The 22,536-nt window shown below is 49.1% G+C and overlaps 1 long non-coding RNA gene and 1 pseudogene across 1 annotated transcript; one reads left to right on the top strand and one right to left on the bottom strand.

The window, feature by feature from the left end:
- Positions 1–301: 301 nt before the first annotated feature.
- Positions 302–2,496, top strand: LOC127929167 (uncharacterized). The gene is made up of 3 exons (XR_008133534.1): positions 302–666; positions 1,144–1,485; positions 2,353–2,496. It is a non-coding gene; the product is annotated as an uncharacterized LOC127929167 (long non-coding RNA).
- A 560-nt stretch (positions 2,497–3,056) lies between these two features.
- Positions 3,057–22,536, bottom strand: part of LOC127929166 (neuronal acetylcholine receptor subunit alpha-7-like) — a 90,065-nt pseudogene continuing 70,585 nt past the window's right edge.

Below are 22,536 nucleotides of genomic sequence, written 5' to 3'. Positions count from 1 at the left end.
TAAAATGTAACAAAATGTGACAGTACTGTACTGAACGAGTGGTAAGCATCGACTAGAGCTGTAACCATGTTGACAGTACTGTTACAGAAGTGGTAGCACGACTAGAGCTACAGTAGCCATGTTGACAGTACTGTTACTGAGTTGACAGTACCGTTAGTGGTATCTGAGCTAGATGTTGACAGTACTGTTACTGGGGTAAGCATCGACTAGAGCTACAGAAGCCATGTTGACAGTACTGTTACTGGTAAGGAGTGGTAAGGAGCTACAGTAGCCATGTTGACAGTACTGTTAGTGAACGAGTGGTAAGCATCGACTAGAGCTACAGTAACCATGTTGACAGTACTGTTACTGAACGAGTGGTAAGCATCGACTAGAGCTACAGTAGCCATGTTGACAGTACTGTTACTGAACGAGTGGTAAGCATCGACTAGAGCTACGGAAGCCATGTTGACAGTACTGTTACTGAACGAGTGGTAAGCATCGACTAGAGCTACAGAAGCCATGTTGACAGTACTGTTACTGAACGAGTGGTAAGCATCGACTAGAGCTACAGTAGCCATGTTGACAGTACTGTTACTGAACGAGTGGTAAGCATCGACTAGAGCTACAGTAACCATGTTGACAGTACTGTTACTGAACGAGTGGTAAGCATCGACTAGAGCTACAGTAGTTGACAGTACTGTTATGTTGACAGTACTGACTGACGAGTGGTAAGCATCGACTAGAGCTACAGTAACCATGTTGACAGTACTGTTACTGAACGAGTGGTAAGCATCGACTAGAGCTACAGTAGCCATGTTGACAGTACTGTTACTGAACGAGTGGTAAGCATCGACTAGAGCTACAGTAGCCATGTTGACAGTACTGTTACTGAACGAGTGGTAAGCATCGACTAGAGCTACAGTAAGCCATGTTGACAGTACTGTTACTGATGTTGACAGTAGTGGTAAGCATCATCGACTAGAGCTACAGTAGCCATGTTGACAGTACTGTTACTGAACGAGTGGTAAGCATCGACTAGAGCTACAGTAGCCATGTTGACAGTACTGTTACTGAACGAGTGGTAAGCATCGACTAGAGCTACAGAAGCCATGTTGACAGTACTGTTACTGAACGAGTGGTAAGCATCGACTAGAGCTACAGTAAGCCATGTTGACAGTACTGTTACTGAACGAGTGGTAAGCATCGACTAGAGCTACAGAAGCCATGTTGACAGTACTGTTACTGAACGAGTGGTAAGCATCGACTAGAGCTACAGTAACCATGTTGACAGTACTGTTACTGAACGAGTGGTAAGCATCGACTAGAGCTACAGTAGCCATGTTGACAGTACTGTTACTGAACGAGTGGTAAGCATCGACTAGAGCTACAGTAGCCATGTTGACAGTACTGTTACTGAACGAGTGGTAAGCATCGACTAGAGCTACAGAAGCCATGTTGACAGTACTGTTACTGAACGAGTGGTAAGCATCGACTAGAGCTACAGTAACCATGTTGACAGTACTGTTACTGAACGAGTGGTAAGCATCGACTAGAGCTACAGAAGCCATGTTGACAGTACTGTTACTGAACTACAGTAACCATGTTGACAGTACTGTTACTGAACAGACTAGAGCTACAGCATACTGTTACTGAACGACTAGAGCATCGACAGAGCTACAGTAACCATGTTGACAGTACTGTTACTGAACGAGTGGTAAGCATCGACTAGAGCTACAGTAACCATGTTGACAGTACTGTTACTGAACGAGTGGTAAGCATCGACTAGAGCTACAGTAACCATGTTGACAGTACTGTTACTGAACGAGTGGTAAGCATCGACTAGAGCTACAGTAGCCATGTTGACAGTACTGTTACTGAACATGTAAGCATGACTAGAGCTACCATGTTGACAGTACTGTTACTGAACGAGTGGTAAGCATCGAAGAGCTACAGAGTGGTAAGCATCGACTAGAGCTACAGTAGCCATGTTGACAGTACTGTTACTGAACGAGTGGTAAGCATCGACTAGAGCTACAGAAGCCATGTTGACAGTACTGTTACTGAACGAGTGGTAACGAGTGGTAAGCATCGACTAGAGCTACAGTAGCCATAGTAGCCATGTTGACAGTACTGTTACTGAACGAGTGGTAAGCATCGACTAGACTAGAGCTACAGTAGCCATGTTGACAGTACTGTTACTGAACGAGTGGTAAGCATCGACTAGAGCTACAGAAGCCATGTTGACAGTACTGTTACTGAACGAGTGGTAAGCATCGACTAGAGCTACAGAAGCCATGTTGACAGTACTGTTACTGAACTGAGCTACAGTAGCCATGTTGACAGTACTGTTACTGAACGAGCATACTAGAGCTAACCATGTTGACAGTACTGTTACTGAACGAGTGGTAAGCATCGACTAGAGCTACAGTAACCATGTTGACAGTACTGTTACTGAACGAGTGGTAAGCATCGACTAGAGCTACAGAAGCCATGTTGACAGTACTGTTACTGAACGAGTGGTAAGCATCGACTAGAGCTACAGAAGCCATGTTGACAGTACTGTTACTGAACGAGTGGTAAGCATCGACTAGAGCTACAGAAGCCATGTTGACAGTACTGTTACTGAACGAGTGGTAAGCATCGACTAGAGCTACAGAAGCCATGTTGACAGTACTGTTACTGAACGAGTGGTAAGCATCGACTAGAGCTACAGTAACCATGTTGACAGTACTGTTACTGAACGAGTGGTAAGCATCGACTAGAGCTACAGTAGCCATTTTGACAGTAAACACACCCACATGGAAGATATACTGTATACACCCATCATCAAAATATAGACATTGGTGTTCCAAGTACTGGTGTCATAAATAGTCATAACTCTAGAGATTATTTTATCTCAAAACTGTGGGAGGTGGTTTTCAGTGGCTTCACAGAGTAGAGGCGGTTAGCTACAGTTTATATTGTTTAGTATTATAGCTAAAGCGCTAGTTAGCGTTAGCCAATTAGCTATAGTGTTCATTAGCGTTAGCCCAATTAGCTACAGTGTTCATTAGCGTTAGCCCAATTAGCCAGCCGAGATAAAAGCCACATTATGTGAGGTAATCCTTGGTAACAGCCTCTAGGAAGTTGGGCGCCGACATGAGGATGGTGAACGTGCCGATGATGGAGAAGATGGTGAACGCCACGAGACAAAGACGATCCACGACCGCCGCCGCAAACTTCCACTCGCTGCAGACCGCCTCTCCCTCGTCCTGCTCCCTGAACCTCTGGGCGATGAAATGAACTTCCTCCAGGATCCGCCCGATCTCCGGGATCTGGTCCACCGTCAACCTCCTGAGGATCCCCGCGTCCCGGTCGGAGAGTAGCGCCTCGTTGGGGGAACACGTTCCGCCTGTCCCCGTGGTCTGACTACCACTCCCAGCCCCTCCACTGCAGACCCCAACCCCTGAAGAGTCACTGCTAGGTGGGCAGCAGGGGTTATCATGAGACCCTCCTAAGGATCCCATCCCTCCCATACCCACAGAGTGGTAGCCGAAGTACAGGTTCATGTTGCCGTTGGTGGTTGAGGTATTGGAGGGCTGTCCCCCAGGGATGGAGCCCATCTGGATGGAGCTGGTGCTGGCGTGGTGAGGGGGAGGGTGGGAGTACTTGTAGCCTCCTGTGGCGGAGCTGGGGGTAGTATTGGTGTTGGTGGTGACAGTGGGGGGGGTGGTCGTCTTGCGTTCCTCACCAGGCTTCTTCATGCGGAGGAACCAGGCGCACCAGTTGAGGAGGATGACTCGCATCTAGAGAGGTAGTGGAGGCAGGGGTGAGGAGAGAGAGAGAGAGAGAGTGGGAGGAGAGAGAGAGAGTGGGAGAGAGAGAGAGAGAGAGAGAGTGGGAGGAGAGAGAGAGGGGGAGGAGAGTGGGAGAGAGAGAGAGAGAGGGAGGAGAGAGGGAGGAGAGAGAGAGAGAGAGAGAGTGGGAGGAGAGATGGAGAGAAAGGTGAAGACAGAGAAAGGTGGCAGCTCCCAAAAAGGGACAGTTTGTACTGATATTAAACATTTAGGCTTTTTGTTTTTACGTTTACAGAAAAAAAAGCAATAAACACGTCGTGGCCACATTACATTGTTGACAAAAAAGGGCCATAGATAACGCTTTAAGGCACAGATATACACGGATATTCAGAGGTAGACCAGGTCTTCAGATATACAAGGATATTCAGAGGTAGACCAGGTCTTCAGATATACAAGGATATTTAGAGGTAGACCAGGTCTTCAGATATACAAGGATATTCAGAGGTAGACCAGGTCTTCAGATATACAAGGATATTCAGAGGTAGACCAGGTCTTCAGATATACAAGGATATTCAGAGGTAGACCAGGTCTTCAGATATACAAGGATATTCAGAGGTAGACCAGGTCTTCAGATATACAAGGATATTCAGAGGTAGACCAGGTCTTCAGATATACAAGGATATTCAGAGGTAGACCAGGTCTTCAGATATACAAGGATATTCAGAGGTAGACCAGGTCTTCAGATATACAAGGATATTCAGAGGTAGACCAGGTCTTCAGATATACAAGGATATTCAGAGGTAGACCAGGTCTTCAGATATACAAGGATATTCAGAGGTAGACCAGGTCTTCAGATATACAAGGATATTCAGAGGTAGACCAGGTCTTCAGATATACAAGGATATTCAGAGGTAGACCAGGTCTTCAGATATACAAGGATATTCAGAGGTAGACCAGGTCTTCAGATATACAAGGATATTCAGAGGTAGACCAGGTCTTCAGATATACAAGGATATTCAGAGGTAGACCAGACTATGAGACAGAGAGGCTCTACGAGACTGGAGAGATGGTTGATGTTTAAAACATGTCTGGCCTGTCTGTGAGAGCTCGTCATCCCCTCAGGCACCGGTTGTCTGCCAGGGCAGAAGTGACACTTCAGGAAGTGACATATGTTACGATGACATCGGCCTAGTCAATGAGCCGTCTCTATGACTTTGAGCTTCATCCACTTTGTGCTCCAACGCTCTACAGGATCGTGTGAATATTGGATGGAAGTGGACTGACACTTTAAGATGTGAGATGAGATGACATCGGCCTCGTCAATGAGCAATGAGCTGTCTAGCGAAGAACTTGGCGTGATCTGGTACTTGTGTTACTCTTTCAGTCTTGTGACGTGTCCTGGGGTAAGATATATTTGTGGTTTTCTTGTATGACAGGATTTGACTGTGTGTTGTTGCTCTTACATTAACACTCTTCCACTTCCTCTGACAACTCCCACTTTGGGGAGGAACTGAAGACATTCTAAAATGAGTCTAAGGTGTTGTGGACACCATCCCCTTGTACACACCGTGGTACTACAGGATCAGAGTTGGTGAAGTCACACGAATGACAAACAAACTGAACTTGAACTGCTCCACGACTTCTACAACTCCTCAACTCAGTCACAACCAGAGGCAAGGACCACTAAGACAATTGCAATGTATTTTTCCGCGGCAGACATGAACCGGAACTAGACTACGACTGAAGGCGCCAGTTAAAGAGGACGTGACACAAAGAGGTTAGCGGGAAATGTAATGTAACCATGGTTACCTACCCATTTAGGCATCTTTACCCCGTGAGGGTCGTGATGGTGGAACTGTAGAACGAGAACCGTGACGACGAGAGAGAGACCCACGATCATCATGGCGAATGAAAAATACTGGCCTGCAACAACAGACATTTAGATTATAGATATCAATATCAGAAATCATTGTAGTGGGCTGGAACACATAGAAATATAAATAATAGAATACTAGAAAGTACTGGGCAATTACAGAGATATAGATTATAGAATACTGGGCAGGAACATAGAGATGTAGATTATAGAATACTGGGCAGGAACATAGAGATATAGATTATAGAATACTGGGCAGGAACATAGAGATATAGATTATAGAACACTGGGCAGGAACATAGAGATATAGAACACTGGAAAGTACTGAGCAGAACAGAGATATAGATTATAGAATACTGGGCAGGAACATAGAGATATAGAACACTGGAAAGTACTGGGCAGAAACAGAGATATAGATTATAGAATACTGGGCAGGAACATAGAGATATAGAACACTGGAATGTACAGGGCAGAAACAGAGATATAGATTATAGAATACTGGGCAGGAACATAGAGATATAGAACACTGGAAAGTACTGGGCAGAAACAGAGATATAGATAATAGAATACTGGGCAGGAACATAGAGATATAGAACACTGGAATGTACAGGGCAGAAACAGAGATATAGATTATAGAATACTGGGCAGGAACATAGAGATATAGAACACTGGAATGTACTGGGCAGAAACAGAGATATAGATTATAGAATACTGGGCAGGAACATAGAGATATAGAACACTGGAATGTACTGGGCAGGAACAGAGATATAGATTATAGAATACTGGGCAGGAACATAGAGATATAGAACACTGGAATGTACTGGGCAGGAACAGAGATATAGATTATAGAATACTGGGCAGGAACATAGAGATATAGAACACTGGAATGTACTGGGCAGGAACAGAGATATAGATTATAGAATACTGGGCAGGAACATAGAGATATAGAACACTGGAATGTACTGGGCAGAAACATAGAGATATAGAACACTGGAATGTACTGGGCAGAAACATAGAGATATAGAACACTGGAATGTACTGGGCAGGAACATAGAGATATAGAACACTGGAATGTACTGGGCAGGAACAGAGATATAGATTATAGAATACTGGGCAGGAACATAGAGATATAGAACACTGGAATGTACTGGGCAGGAACATAGAGATATAGAACACTGGAATGTACTGGGCAGGAACAGAGATATAGATTATAGAATACTGGGCAGGAACATAGAGATATAGAACACTGGAATGTACTGGGCAGAAACATAGAGATATAGAACACTGGAATGTACTGGGCAGAAACATAGAGATATAGAACACTGGAATGTACTGGGCAGGAACAGAGATATAGATTATAGAATACTGGGCAGGAACATAGAGATATAGAACACTGGAATGTACTGGGCAGAAACATAGAGATATAGAACACTGGAATGTACTGGGCAGAAACATAGAGATATAGAACACTGGAATGTACTGGGCAGGAACATAGAGATATAGAACACTGGAATGTACTGGGCAGAAACATAGAACACTGGAAAGAGATGGATGAGGAAAGGTAGAAAAGAGAGAGGTATTTTAACAGGTGATTAACAGGTTATCCCCTGCTTTAGGATAGAGAGGATGAGAGAGAGAGGAATAAAACAAGGTGAGAGAGAGAGAATGAGATAGAAAGAGGAGAGAGAGAAAGACAAAGAGGTAGAAATAGGGAAAAAGAAGGATAAAGAGAGAGAGAGGGATAAAGAGAGACAGATATAAAGAGAGAGATAAAGAGAGACAGATATAAAGACAGAGATTAAGAGAGAGATAAAGAGAGACAGATATAAAGACAGAGATTAAGAGAGACAGATTAAGAGAGAGAGAGATAAAGAGATAGAGGCATTTTAGCAGGAGATGAGAACAGTAACCAGCTGTCTGCCTGAGGTGGTAACATCCTTAACACCCTGTCAGCCTGAGGTGGTAACATCCCTAACACCCTGTCAGCCTGAGGTGGTAACATCCCTAACACCCTGTCAGCCTGAGGTGGTAACATCCCTAACACCCTGTCAGCCTGAGGTGGTAACATCCCTAACACCCTGTCAGCCTGAGGTGGTAACATCCCTAACACCCTGTCAGCCTGAGGTGGTAACATCCCTAACACCATGTCAGCCCTCTGAGCTCTTCATTCTATCAACGTCTCCTCTCTTTCCTGGCTATTGATTCCTTCCATCAATCATGTACTGGCACCCTATTCCCTTACATGGTGCACTACTTTTGACCAGTAGTGCACTAAATAGGGAATAGGGAGCCATTTGGGAAGCATCCACACAGTTCCTTCTACACCTCTCCTGTCTAGCTGATTAAAGCCTGAGGTAAACACATCGGCTGCTAGAAGGGAAAACAGCAGACCTCAGTGCTGTAATGAGAATGAGGTGTCGTGTGGAAACCCTATTGGTTAGATGTTTGGTCGTGGGGTTTTACACTGGGTTTATGACTGGCTATTCTATACTTCACTGTGTGTGGTCAACTTACCAAGAAAGCAGTGGAGGCTGGTGAGGGGAGGACAGCTCATAACAACGTCTGGGGTAGAGTGGAATGGGATCCAAAACACCTGTTTCATACTGTTCCTCTCACTCCATTTCTGCCATTGTTATGAGTCATCCTCCCCTCACCAGCCTCCACTGCAAGAAATACGGGCATAGCAACCAGGCCTAAAGAAGGAACACATGAGTTTGAATTGGTTTCATGATTTAGCTTGGTATCTAGTCATGGTATTGAACCACCAATCAATTCACAACTTGTATGAGCGTAATCATGTTTTTACACCTCAATAAATCACTGATGAGTCAATAGAGGATCAATAAATCACTGATGAGTCAATAGAGGATCAATACTTTACCGATGAGAGGAACAGAGTCTGACGTAGCCCTGGCATGATTTCTGCTACCAGCAACATGAAGACAGTCAGAGACAGCAACACAGTGATACCTGGGGGAGAGAGGGAGGGGGTTGGGGGAGAGAGGGAGGGGGTTGGGGGAGAGAGGGAGGGGGTTGGGGGAGAGAGGGAGGGGAGGGGGAGAGAGGGAGGGGGAGAGAGGGAGAGATGGGTAGGGGTAGAGAGAGAGAAGGGTAGAGGTAGAGAGGGTGTTAGGAATATTATGAATAAATGAATAAACAATATCCTCATTTTAAATAGAACTGTAACTAAGTAAACTTATACTCTGTTTTATTATATCTGATGAACAATATGAGTTCATAACAAGGGATTGTGGAGCCTGAAACGGGGTAATTACATTAAATAAATACCATTCCAGCCAGGTTGGAGGAGATTAGGAATGAGGGTTTTTAAGTAAGCAGAAAATGTCTTTAAACTATGGTTGAACTGACGAAACTGAGCTCTGAGGTGTTTTAGATAAGGCAGTGAGTGCATTCCTAGGTTTTCTGTTAACTACAACTGTCAGCTAAGTGGTGATCGATAATGGTGAGGGATCAAAAGTTAATTTAGTTGTGTTGTGTGTCCTGTGTATGTGCTGGGGGGTCAGAATGAACTTTGAATGAACTTTTAAAGTTCCTTTGTCTCGGTCGAGAGGAGATTCATTCTAGAAGCAATGAAATGACGTCATGTTATTGTACATAAACTGTTGCTCGTGGTAACGTGGCAGCGCGCTCCGAGAATAAATACTTTTATCTATTATTGATAAGACTGGTCTCCGTCTATTTTATGCAAACAAGAATCTTACACATTCTCATAAAATAGATTAAGGGAATTCAATTAATGAAAACACATTGGTATTATTAAATTACAGTAACAGAGGGAGGGGGGTTGGAGTAGAGAGGGAGAGAGAAGGGTGGAGGTAGAGAGGGAGGGGGGTTGGAGTAGAGAGAGAGAGAAGGGTGGAGATAGAGAGGGAGGGGGTTGGAGTAGAGAGGGAGGGGGTTGGAGTAGAGAGGGAGGGGGTTGGAGTAGAGAGGGAGGGGGGTTGGAGTAGAGAGGGAGGGGGTTGGAGTAGAGAGGGAGGGGGGTTGGAGTAGAGAGGGAGAGAGAAGGGTGGAGGTAGAGAGGGAGGGGGGTTGGAGTAGAGAGAGAGAGAAGGGTGGAGATAGAGAGGGAGGGGGGTTGGAGTAGAGAGGGAGGGGGTTGGAGTCGAGAGGGAGGGGGTTGGAGTAGAGAGGGAGGGGGTTGGAGTAGAGAGGGAGGGGGTTGGAGTAGAGAGGGAGGGGGTTGGAGTAGAGAGGGGGGGTTGGAGTAGAGAGGAGAGGGGGTTGGAGAGAGAGAGAGAGAGAGAGAGAAGGGGGTTGGAGGTAGAGAGGGAGGGGGTTGGAGTAGAGAGAGAGAGAGAGGGTGGAGGTAGAGAGGGAGGGGGTTGGAGTAGAGAGAGAGAGAAGGGGTGGAGATAGAGAGGGAGGGGGTTGGAGTAGAGAGGGAGAGATGGGTTTTGGAGAGAGGGAGGGGGTTGGAGTAGAGAGAGAGAGAGAAGGGTGGAGGTAGAGGGGGGGGGTTGGAGTAGAGAGAGATGGGTGGAGGTAGAGAGGGAGAGATGGGTGGAGGTAGAGAGGGAGGGGGTTGGAGTAGAGAGAGAGAGAAGGGTGGAGGTAGAGAGGGAGGATGGGTTTTAGTAGAGAGGGAGAGATGGGTTGGGGGTAGAGGGGAGAGATGGATGGGGAGAGATGGGTTGGGGGTAGAGAGGGGGTGAGAGAGAGATGGGTGGGGGTAGAGAGGGAGAGAAGGGTGGGGGTAGAGAGGGAGAGAAGGGTGGGGTAGAGAGGGAGAGAAGGGTGGGGTAGAGAGGAGAGATGGGTGGGGGTAGAGAGGGAGAAGGGTGGGGGTAGAGAGGGAGAGATGGGTGGGGGTAGAGAGGTAGAAGGGTAGAGAGGAGGGGGTTGGAGTAGAGAGAGAGAGAAGGGTGGAGGTAGAGAGGAGAGATGGGTTTTGGTAGAGAGGAGAGATGAGTTGGGGGTAGAGAGGGAGAGATGGATGGGGTAGAGAGGGAGAGATGGGTGGGGGTAGAGAGGGAGAGATGGGTGGGGGTAGAGAGGGAGAGAAGGGTGAGGGTAGAGAGGGAGAGAAGGGTATGGTAAAGAGGGAACAGATGGGTGGGGGTAGAACTGAAGGAGAAGGGTGGGGGTTTTAGAGAGGTTCAGAAGGGTGGGGGCCTAGAGAGGTAGAAGGGTAGAGAGGAGGGGGTTGGAGTAGAGAGAGAGAGAAGGTGTTTTAGATAAGGCAGTGAGTGCATTCCTAGGTGGAGGTAGAGAGGAGAGATGGGTTTTGGTAGAGAGGGAGAGATGGGTGGGGGTATAGAAGCAATGGGGGTAGAGAGGGAGAGATGGGCTCGGGTAGAGAGGGAGAGATGGGTGGGGGTAGAGAGAAGATGGGTGGGTGGGGGTAGAGAGGGAGAGATGGGTGGGGGTAGAGAGGGAGAGATGGGTGGGGGTCAGAATGAAAACACATTGAGAGAAATTGGGGGTAGAGAGGAGAAGGGTGGGGGTAGAGAGAGAGAAGGGTGGGGGTAGAGGAGGTAGAGATGGGTGGGGGTAGAGAGGGAGAAGGGTGGGGGTAGAGAGGGAGAGATGGATGGGGTAGAGAGGGAGAAGGGTGGGGGTAGAGAGGGAGAAGGGTGTGGGTAGAGAGGGAGAGATGGATGGGGGTAGAGAGGGAGAAGGGTGGGGGTAGAGAGGGAGAGATGGATGGGTAGAGAGGGAGAGATGGATGGGGATAGAGAGAGAGAAGGGTGGGGATAGAGAGGGAGAGATGGATGGGGTAGAGAGGGAGAGAGGGGTGGGGATAGAGAGGGAGAGATGGATGGGGGTAGAGAGAGAGGGAGGGTGGGGATAGAGAGGGAGAGATGGATGGGGGTAGAGAGAGAGAAGGGTGGGGATAGAGAGGGAGGGGGTTGGATGGATGGGGGTAGAGAGAGAGAAGGGTGGGGATAGAGAGGGAGAGATGGATGGGAGTAGAGAGAGAGAAGGGTGGGGATAGAGAGGAGAGATGGATGGGGTAGAGAGAGAGAAGGGTGGGGAGAGAGGGAGAGATGGATGGGGGTAGAGAGGAGAAGGGTGGGGATAGAGAGGGAGAGATGGATGGGAGTAGAGAGAGAGAAGGGTGGGGATAGAGAGGAGAGGGATGGGGGTTGAGAGAGAGAGGGGGGGAGGTAGAGAGGGAGAGATGGATGGGGGTAGAGAGGGATAAGGGACATAGAGAGGAGAACATAAAGAACAGCTACAGCTCACCTCTACTCTCAGGGGAATCACAGCTTTGGTAGAGAGGAGGGGGTTGGAGAGAGAGGAGAGAGTATTTCAACCAATATATGGTGAGGTCAGTTAGTCAGACACTCAGTCAGGAGAATTATAGCTTTCATGTCTTTCAACCATAAAGCCTCATTAGAATACTGGTTGGCATAAAGCCTTATTCAAAGCATAATATCAGAATTAGCAAAAAGGAAGGAAAATAAAAGGATTAGTGTACCATGCGCCCACAGTGTCCACACAGAATGAGGTGTGGTCTCTGTGTAGAGTGTGTCTCTGTGTGTCTCTGTGTGTCTCTGTGTGTCTCTGTGTGTCTCTGTCTGTCTCTGTGTGTCTCTGTGTGTGCCTGTACATTCCTGTCCTGTGTGTGGACCCCTCCTCTCACCCAGGGAGATCTTCTCTCCAGAGTCTGCAGGCAGGGAAGACCAGCAGGGCCAGGCCAGAGATGAGGACACAGGGGATGAGGGTTGAGACCGAGACAGTGTTCTCCTCCTCATGGGAGACAGGGTGAAGGTGACGTCAGGGTGGGTAGAGGGGGGGCAGGTAGGGCCTTACAGCAGTCATAATACAGGGTGGGGGTTCACTGGGACACCTGGGTGGAGAGGGGGGCAGGTTAGGGCTCCTGGGCAGTATAGACCTGGGAGAGAGAGGTCGGGTGGGCATAGAGAGGGACACCTGGGGGAGAGAGGGGGCAGGTTAGGGTCCTTACAGCAGTCATAATACAGCTCGGTACGCTTCACTGGGACACCTGGGAGGAGAGAGGGGGCAGGTTAGGGCTCCTTACAGCAGTCATAATACAGCTCGTTACGCTTCACTGGGACACCTGGGAGGAGAGGGGGGGGTAGGTTAGGGCTCCTTACAGCAGTCATAATACAGCTCGTTACGCTTCACTGGGACACCTGGGAGGAGAGAGGGGGGGCAGGTTAGGGCTCCTTAGAGCAGGGATAGATACAGGTTACGGGAGAGGGAGAGACTGGGACACCTGGGAGGAGAGATGGGGCAGGTTAGTGCTCCTTACAGCAGTCATAATACAGCTCATTAGCTTCACTGGGACACCTGGGAGAGGGGGGGTGGGTTAGGGCTCCTTACAGCAGTCATAATACAGCTCGTTACGCTTCACTGGGACACCTGGGAGGTAGAGGGGGGCAGGTTAGGGCTCCTTACAGCAGTCATAATACAGCCTGCTTACGCTTCACTGGGACACCTGGGAGGAGAGGGGGGAAGGTTAGGGCTCCTAGAGCAGTCATAATACAGCTCATTACGCTTCACTGGGACACCTGGGAGGAGAGGGGGAGAGGTTGGGGTACAGCAGTCATAATACAGGGGTAGACGCTTCACTGGGACACCTGGGAGGAGAGGGGGGGAGGGGGGGTAGGGGGAGAATGGGTGGGGGTAATAGGGAGAACGGATGGGGACACCTGGGAGGATGGATGGGGGGCAGGTTAGGCCTCCTTACAGCAGTCATAATACAGCTCGTTACGGTGGGGACACCTGGGAGGAGGATGGGGGTAGAGAGGTTAGGGGATTACAGCAGTCATAATACAGCTCGTTACGCTTCAGGAGAGAAGAGGTGGGGAGGGACACCTGGGAGGAGAGGGGGAGGTTAGGGCCCTAGAGCAGTCATAATACAACAGCTACGCTCACTGGGACACCTGGGAGGAGAGGGGGGCAGGTTAGGGCTTTCAGCCAGTCATAATACAGCTCAGTTAGTCAGGGACACCTGGGAGGAGAGGGGGCAGGTTAGGCTTTACAGCAGTCAAATAAAGCCTTATTCACTGGGACACCTGGGAGGAGAGGGGGGCAGGTTAGGGCTACTGGTACAGCAGTCATAAAGCCTCATTACGAATACTGGGACACCTGGGAGGATAGGGGGGCAGGTTAGGGCTCCTTAAGCAGTCATAATATCAGCTCTGTTAGCAAAAAGGGACACCTGGGAGGATTAGGGGGCAGGTGTAGGGCACAGCAGCCATAGCCTGGCTACGCTCACTGGGACACAGAATGAGGGGTGTCTCTGTAATCTGTGTGCTCTGTGTACGCTTCACTGGGACACTGGGAGGAGAGGGGGGCAGGTTAGGGTCTCTGTGTGTCAGCAGTCATAATACAGCTCTGGCAGAATGTGTACGCTGTCACTGGGACACCTGGGAGGAGGGGGGCAGGTTAGGGCCCTCTCAGCAGTCAGATCTTCTCTCCAGAGTCTGCAGGGACACCTGGGAGGAGACCAGGTTAGGGCCACAGCAGTCATAATACAGCCTGTTAGCTTCACTGGGACACCTGGGATGAGAAGGTTAGGCTCCTTACAGCAGTCATAGACAGCCTGTTCTCCTCCTCACTGGGACACCTGGGAGGAGACCAGCAGGTTAGGGCTCCTTACAGCAGTCATAATACAGCTCTGTTACGCTTCACTGGGACACCTGGGAGGAGAGGGGGGGGGGCAGGTTAGGGCTCCTTACAGCAGTCATAATACAGCTCGTTACGCTTCACTGGGACACCTGGGAGGAGAGGGGGCAGGTTAGGGCTCCTTACAGCAGTCATAATACAGCTCGTTACGCTTCACTGGGACACCTGGGAGGAGGGGGGCAGTCAGGTTAGGGCTCCTTACAGCAGTCATAATACAGCCTCGTTACGCTTCACTGGGACACCTGGGAGGAGAGGGGGGCAGGTTAGGGCTCCTTACAGCAGTCATAATACAGCTCGTTACGCTTCACTGGGACACCTGGGAGGAGAGGGGGCAGGTTAGGGCTCCTTACAGCAGTCATAATACAGCTCGTTACGCTTCACTGGGACACCTGGGAGGAGAGGGGGCAGGTTAGGGCTCCTTACAGCAGTCATAATACAGCTCATTACGCTTCACTGGGACACCTGGGAGGAGAGGGGGGCAGGTTAGGGCTCCTTACAGCAGTCATAATACAGCTCATTACGCTTCACTGGGACACCTGGGAGGAGAGGGGGGCAGGTTAGGGCTCCTTACAGCAGTCATAATACAGCTCATTACGCTTCACTGGGACACCTGGGAGGAGGGGGGCAGGTTAGGGCCCTTACAGCAGTCATAATACAGCTCGTTACGCTTCACTGGGACACCTGGGAGGAGGGGGGGCAGGTTAGGGCTCCTTACATCAGTCATAATACAGCTCATTACGCTTCACTGGGACACCTGGGAGGAGGGGGGCAGGTTAGGGACATACATGAGTCATAATAAGCTCATTACGCTTCACTGGGACACCTGGGAGGAGGGGGGCAGATTAGGGCCCTTATTTCAGCAGTCATTCTGCAGAGCTCACTGGGACACCTGTGGGATGACCTTTAGATGGACATATCACACAACTTCCTGATGAGGTAAAACTGAAAGACAGCGGGACAAGGTATGATTGAGGCAAAAATGACCTTCAGAAACTGTCTGAAACATTACCCTTTTCCAAATGACCCCCAAACTAAATATTAGATTAATGTTGAGATGAATCTCCTCATGCACCTTGTCCTCCGTGTGTGGATTCTGTAGTGTCTCCTGCCTCACTCTCCATAATGTACATCTGATTCCCACGCATTAATATTGCACAATGGTCTGTGTGTGTGTGTGTGTGTGTGTGTGGGGGGGTCAAGTTGAAATTTAAATGGTTCAATCACTCTGATGGGCTTTAATCATTGTAGGACATCTAACAGAGCACTGATTGGTTAGTGAGTTTGAGGATTTCAGACTCATCACTCCAAATGAAGTATTGTTCTTTTAGCTGATTAAAACCTAGAATCTGAAAACCCTTTGTGTGTGTCTGTGTCCATACATGTGTGTGTATAGGACCGTAACCAAGGGTCCTATCGCTAAACTCTAAACAGAGCCCCAGGATTACACCTTTTCTGGCAGAGGCACCAGGGCTGTTTCTGGAGCTGAGCCTGCCTGGCTGTGCCCCAATCTAGTGAGCCTTTCCTGGGCCAGCTGTCACCTCACACCCCCTGGTTACATACAGCCAGCTGCGTACTGAGTGTATGAGCTGGACATTGATTGGCTGTCTAGCCCAGGGGACCAGGAACTGAAACAGAATAATTCAGGCAGCAGGATAAGAGGCGTAACACCGGGCTCAATAATGGTCTGTCTCGCCCAGGGGCCAGAACACTCAGGATCAGAGAGACATGGGATGCAGACACCTCCTGAAACAGGGCTGCATTCTGTCAGAGATCTACTGTAAGCACAGAATGTGTAATGCACATTGTATGGAATGTGCAGTATAAATAAAGATTGATTTGATTTGACTAGAGCGATGCAGTCTTCTTAGTGGTGGACAGGTCTGGAACAAAAGCCTGCACTCCCAGTAGCTCACCAGGAGGAGTGTTGACCACCCCACTGACTCTGCTGTAAAAAAAAAAAAGTGAAGCTCATTTCCTCCAGAGAGTTCCAGGGAGACACTCCTTCAGTCTCTTACCCACGAGATCCCACTCTCCGTTGGGGATGTATGAGGAGATGTCTACGTCCAGGATCTGGAGGTCCAGCAGCCAGCCGTTGTAGGTCCACGAGCCAAACTTCAGATCACACTTCTGGACGTCGAAGGGGAACCAGCGAACATCGATATAGCAGGTACTCTTCAGGATACCTGGGGGGAAGGAGAGGAGAGGAGAGGAGAGGAGAGGAGAGGAGAGGAGAGGAGAGGAGAGGAGAGGAGAGGAGAGGAAAGGAGAAGGAGAGGAGAGGAGAGGAGAGGAGGAGAAGGAGAGGAAAGGAGAGGAGAGGAGAGGAGAGGAGAGGAGAGGAGAGGAGAGAGAGGAGAGGAGAGAGGAGAGGAGAGGAGAGGAGAGAGGGAGAGGATGAGGAGAAGGAGTGGGCAGTCTTGTCATATTCACATTTTGCCATCGTTGATTTCTGTGGATGATTTTCTATTGCTGAGTAAACATTCAAGATAATGTCCTTCAAATCAAATCAAACTGTTTCACATGCGTCGAATACAACCTGAAGTTAAATGCTACAAGCCCTTAACCTGACAGTTAAATGCTTCCCTACAAGCCCTTAACCAACCTGACAGTTAAATGCCAACCTGACAGTTAAATGCTTCCCTACAAGCCATTAACCAACCTGACAGTTAAATGCTTCCCTACAAGCCATTAACCAACCTGACAGTTAAATGCTTAAATGCTACAAGCCCTTAACCAACCTGACAGTTAAATGCTTCCCTACAAGCCCTTAACCAACCTGACAGTTAAATGCTTCCCTACAAGCCATTAACCAACCTGACAGTTAAATGCTTCCCTACAAGCCCTTAACCAACCTGACAGTTAAATGCTTCCCTAACCAACCTGCCCTTAACCAACCTGACAGTTAAATGCTTCCCTACAAGCCATTAACCAACCTGACAGTTAAATGCTTCCCTACAAGCCCTTAACCAACCTGACAGTTAAATGCTTCCCCTGACAAGCCATTAACCAACCTGACAGTTAAATGCTTCCCTACAAGCCCTTAACCAACCTGACAGTTAAATGCTTCCCTACAAGCCCTTAACCAACCTGACAGTTAAATGCTTCCCTACAAGCCCTTAACCAACCTGACAGTTAAATGCTTCCCAACCTGACAAGCCCTTAACCAACCTGACAGTTAAATGCTTCCCTACAAGCCCTTAACCAACCTGACAGTTAAATGCTTCCCCTACAAGCCCTTAACCAACCTGACAGTTAAATGCTTCCCTACAAGCCCTTAACCAACCTGACAGTTAAATGCTTCCCTACAAGCCCTTAACCAACCTGACAGTTAAATGCTTCCAACCTGACAAGCCATTAACCAACCTGACAGTTAAATGCTTCCCTACAAGCCCTTAACCAACCTGACAGTTAAATGCTTCCAACTGACAAGCCCCCTTAACCAACCTGACAGTTAAATGCTTCCCTACAAGCCCTTAACCAACCTGACAGTTAAATGCTTCCCTACAAGCCCTTAACCAACCTGACAGTTAAATGCTTCCCTACAAGCCCTTAACCAACCTGACAGTTAAATGCTTCCCTACAAGCCCTTAACCAACCTGACAGTTAAATGCTTCCCCTGACAAGCCAAGCCCTTAACCAACCTGACAGTTAAATGCTTCCTACAAGCCCTTAACCAACCTGACAGTTAAATGCTTCCCTACAAGCCATTAACCAACCTGACAGTTAAATGCTTCCCTACAAGCCCTTAACCAACCTGACAGTTAAATGCTTCCCTACAAGCCCTTAACCAACCTGACAGTTAAATGCTTCCCTACAAGCCCTTAACCAACCTGACAGTTAAATGCTACAAGCCCTTAACCAACAATGCAGTTCAACAAAGATAAATATTTACCAAATAAACTTCCCTACAAGTAAAACAATTATTAAAAAGTAACAATAATGAGGCTACATACAGGGGTCAATGTGTGGGGGTAAAGGTTAGTCGAGGTCATTTGTCCATGTAGGTGGGGTAAAGGTTAGTCAAGGTCATTTGTCCATGTAGGTGGGGGTAAAGGTTAGTCGATGTCCATGTAGGTAGAGGGGTAAAGGTTAGTCGAGGTCATTTGTCCATGTAGGTAGGGGTAAAGGTTAGTCGAGGTCATTTGTCCATGTAGGTAGAGGGGTAAAGGTTAGTCGAGGTCATTTGTCCATGTAGGTGGGGGTAAAGGTTAAAGTCGAGGTCATTTGTCCATGTAGGTGGGGGTAAAGGTTAGTCGAGGTCATTTGTCCATGTAGGTAGGGGTAAAGGTTAGTCGAGGTCATTTGTCCATGTAGGTAGGGGTAAAGGTTAGTCGAGGTCATTTGTCCATGTAGGTAGGGGTAAAGGTTAGTCGAGGTCATTTGTCCATGTAGGTAGAGGGGTAAAGGTTAGTCGAGGTCATTTGTCCATGTAGGTAGGGGGTAAAGGTTAGTCGAGGTCATTTGTCCATGTAGGGGGGGTAAAGGTTAGTCGAGGTCATTTGTCCATGTAGGTGGGGGTAAAGGTGGGTGATGGGATTATACATAGCTAATAAACAGCGAGTCATTTGTCAGTAGTGTAAAAACAGATGGAGGAGCAGGGAAATGTAATAGTCTGGTGGCCATTTGATTAGTTGTGATTAGTTGTTCAGCAGTCTTATGGCCATTGGGGGGGTAGAACCTGTTCAGGAACATTTTGTTCTAGAGGTGGGGGTAAAGGTTAGTCGCTTTGTCATGTAGGTAGCAGAGAGCATTGGGTTAAAGCGACCCTCCTCAAAGCATAGGTGTCGACCCAGTAACCCCTGGAACTGAACAGGGCTAAAGGTGACCCGGTAATTTGTCCATGTAGGTAACTGTAACAGGGCTAGACGTGACCTGGTAACCCCTGGAACTGAACAGGGCTAGACGTGACCTGGTAACCCCTGGAACTGAACAGGGCTAGACGTGACCCGGTAACCCCTGGAACTGAACAGGGCTAGGGGAACTGAACAGGGCTAGACGTGACCTGTCCCCTGGAACTGAACAGGGCTAGACGTGACCTGGTAACCCCTGGAACTGAACAGGGCTAGACGTGACCTGGTAACCCCTGGAACTGAACAGGGCTAGAGTGACCTGGTAACCCCTGGAACTGAACAGGGCTAGACGTGACCTTTGTCCATAAGGTGGAACTGAACAGGGCTAGACGTGACCTGGTAACCCTGGAACTGGTCATTTGGCTAGACGTGACCCGGTAACCCCTGGTCTGAACAGGGCTAGACGTGACCCGGTAACCCCTGGAACTGAACAGGGGCTAGACGTGACCCGGTAACCCCTGGAACTGAACAGGGCTAGACGTGACCTGGTAACCCCTGGAACTGAACAGGGCTAGACGTGACCTGGTAACCCCTGGAACTGACCCGGTAACCCCTGAAACTGAACAGGGAACTAGGGCTAGACGTGACCTGGTAACCCACTGGAACTGAACAGGGCTAGACGTGACCTGGTAACCCCTGGAACTGAACAGGGCTAGACGTGACCTGGTAACCCACTGGAACTGAACAGGGCTAGACGTGACCTGGTAACCCCTGAACTGAACAGGGCTAGATGTTGACCTGGAGGGTAACCCCTGTTGTCATGAACAGGGCTAGAGTGGGGGTAAAACCCTGGAACTGAACAGGGCTAGACGAGAAACAGAGAAACCCCTGGAACTGAACAGGGCTAGACGTGACCCGAGTAACCCTGGAACTGAACAAGGGCTAGAAAGTGACCTGGTAACCCCTGGAACTGAACAGGGCTAGACGAGACCTGGTAACCCCTGGAACTGAACAGGGCTAGAGAGAAACAGGTAACCCTGGAACTGAACAGGGCTAGAAGAGGTAACCCCTGGAACTGAACAGGGCTAGACGTGACCCGGTAACCCCTGGAACTGAACAGGGCTAGAAACGAGAAAAGGAGAGAAACCCCTGGAACTGAACAGGGCTAGAGAAAGTGACCCGGTAAACAGAGGAACTGAACAGGGCTAGACGTGACCTGGTAACCCCTGGAACTGAACAGGGCTAGACGTGACCTGGTAACCCCTGGAACTGAACAGGGCTAGAGTGAAAAGTAACCCCTGGAACTGAACAGGGCTAGACGTGACCTGGTAACCCACCTGGTGGAATGTACTGGCAGGACCCAGAGGAGTTGACCAGGACGTTGGTGTGGAAGGTAGCATCAAACCTCTCGTCTGCACTGGAGGGAGAGAAGAGAAGAGACACAGATGAATGATCTGATAGATGTTGTATGGAGGGTAACTAAGTCTGTTGTCATGGAGACATAAATAAAGAGGGGGCAAAACAGAGAGAAGGAGAGAAAGAGAAGAGAGAAACAGAGAAAAGGAGAGAGAGAGAGAGAGAGAGAGTGAGAGAATGAGAGAAAGAGAGAGATAGAGAAAGAGAGAAGGAGAAGAGAGAGAGAAGAGAGAAAGAGAGAGAGGAGAGAAAGGAGAGAAAGAGAAACAAACTGAGATACATCACAAATACACCAGAACAAACACCATATATCACAGGTATTACAGCCGCATCCCCCGCATCCCCTTTCACCCCCGCATCCCCCTCCCCCACCCTCACCCCCAGCATCCCTCCTCACCCCCAGCATCCTCCTCACCCCCCGCATCCCTCTTCACCCCCGCATTCATCCACCCCCCCATCCCCCCTCACCCCCCGCATTCCTCTTCACCCCCAGCATCCCTCCTCACCCCCAGCATCCCTTCCCCCCATCCCCCTCATCAGCATCCCTCCTCACCCCCGCATCCCCCTCACCCCCAGCATCCCCCTCACCCTCATCCCTCCTCACCTCAGCATCCCTCCTCACCCCCAGCATCCCTCCTCCCCTCCGCATCCTCCTCACCCCCAGCATCCCTCCTCATCCCCAGCATCCCTCCTCACATCCCTCCTCACCCCCGCATCCCCCTCACCCCCCCTCAACCACCTCGCATCCCCCTCACCCCCATCCCCCCCTCACCCCCTCGCATTCCTCTTCACCCCCGCATCCCCCTCACCCCCCGCATTCCTCTTCACCCCCAGCATCCCCCTCACCCCCCGCATTCCTCTTCACCCCCGCAGCATCCCTCCTCACCCCCAGCATCCCTCCTCTTCATCCCCCTCATCCCCATCCTCACCCCCCGCATTCCTCTTCAGCATCCCTCCTCACCCTCAGCATCCCTCCTCACCCCAGCATCCCTCCTCACCCCCAGCATCCATCCTCCTCACCCTCAGCATCCCCCATCACCCTCAGCATCCCTCATCACCCCAGCATCCCCCCCATTCCTCACCCTCCCCCAGCATCCCTCCTCTCATCCCTCCTCACCCCCAGCATCCCCTCACCCCCAGCATCCCTCCTCACCCCCAGCATCCCTCCTCACCCCCGCATCCCCCTCACCCCTCCTCAACCACCTCGCATTCCTCCTCACCCCAGCATCCCTCCTCACCCCCAGCATCCCTCCTCATCCCATCGTTACTCCCCAGATATATATTTTTTTTAAATTGGGGGAGAAGAGTGATTGATCAGATAAAAATGGCTTTCGACCTTCCGTGGTAAATGTTGCTTCTCCAGATCAGATCCCAGCATCAGTGCCTAGAGGGTCGGATTGAGAGATAGTTTCCCATTATGAGAGCCAATGACTAATAAATGAAAGTGCTCATCTTCCCCAAAAAAGAAGATTATAACTCTCCTGATTCATGCAGACGTCCATTAGTCTGTTTTGAAATGACGAATGGTTACGTGACTGATGTCACAAGAACAGGAAGTGGATTGGAAACAACGTACACTATTGGCTGACGCGCAACAAGCCCTTGCACTAAATGCAGGCCCCCCAAAAAATATGACTGTAACCAAACCCAAAAGAAGACATCACGATTTACATAATGTAATGTTGATTTATTGCTGCATGTCCCTGTCATAATCGGATATGATAATTGTTCCATTTGTTCAGACGAGAGGAAGCTGCAGGCTTGGTTGTTTGGCAATGTTGGGATGAATCCTATCTCCCCAATGGCACCATATCCCCTAAATAGTGCACTACTTTAGATCTATGGGTCCTGGTGAAAAGTAGTGCACTGAACAGGAAATAGAGGGTCATTTAGAACACACACTGATAATCACCCGGTCCATTGTCCAAGAACAAAGGTTTCTAAATTAGCAGCGTTGTAGAGGCCAGCTGAATACAAATGAACTAACGCTGGTTAGGAAGTTATAAATATTATTTGGTTTGTTTTAATGTTCTTGTACTTGAAACCATCCACACTGTTGTAGGCTTGTACCCTGTAC

The sequence above is a fragment of the Oncorhynchus keta genome, unplaced genomic scaffold, assembly GCF_023373465.1.
Source record: "Oncorhynchus keta strain PuntledgeMale-10-30-2019 unplaced genomic scaffold, Oket_V2 Un_scaffold_5451_pilon_pilon, whole genome shotgun sequence".
Lineage (NCBI taxonomy): Eukaryota > Metazoa > Chordata > Actinopteri > Salmoniformes > Salmonidae > Oncorhynchus > Oncorhynchus keta.
Note: the sequence above shows the minus strand (reverse complement) of the source record. Positions and strands in the feature narration are given on the sequence as shown.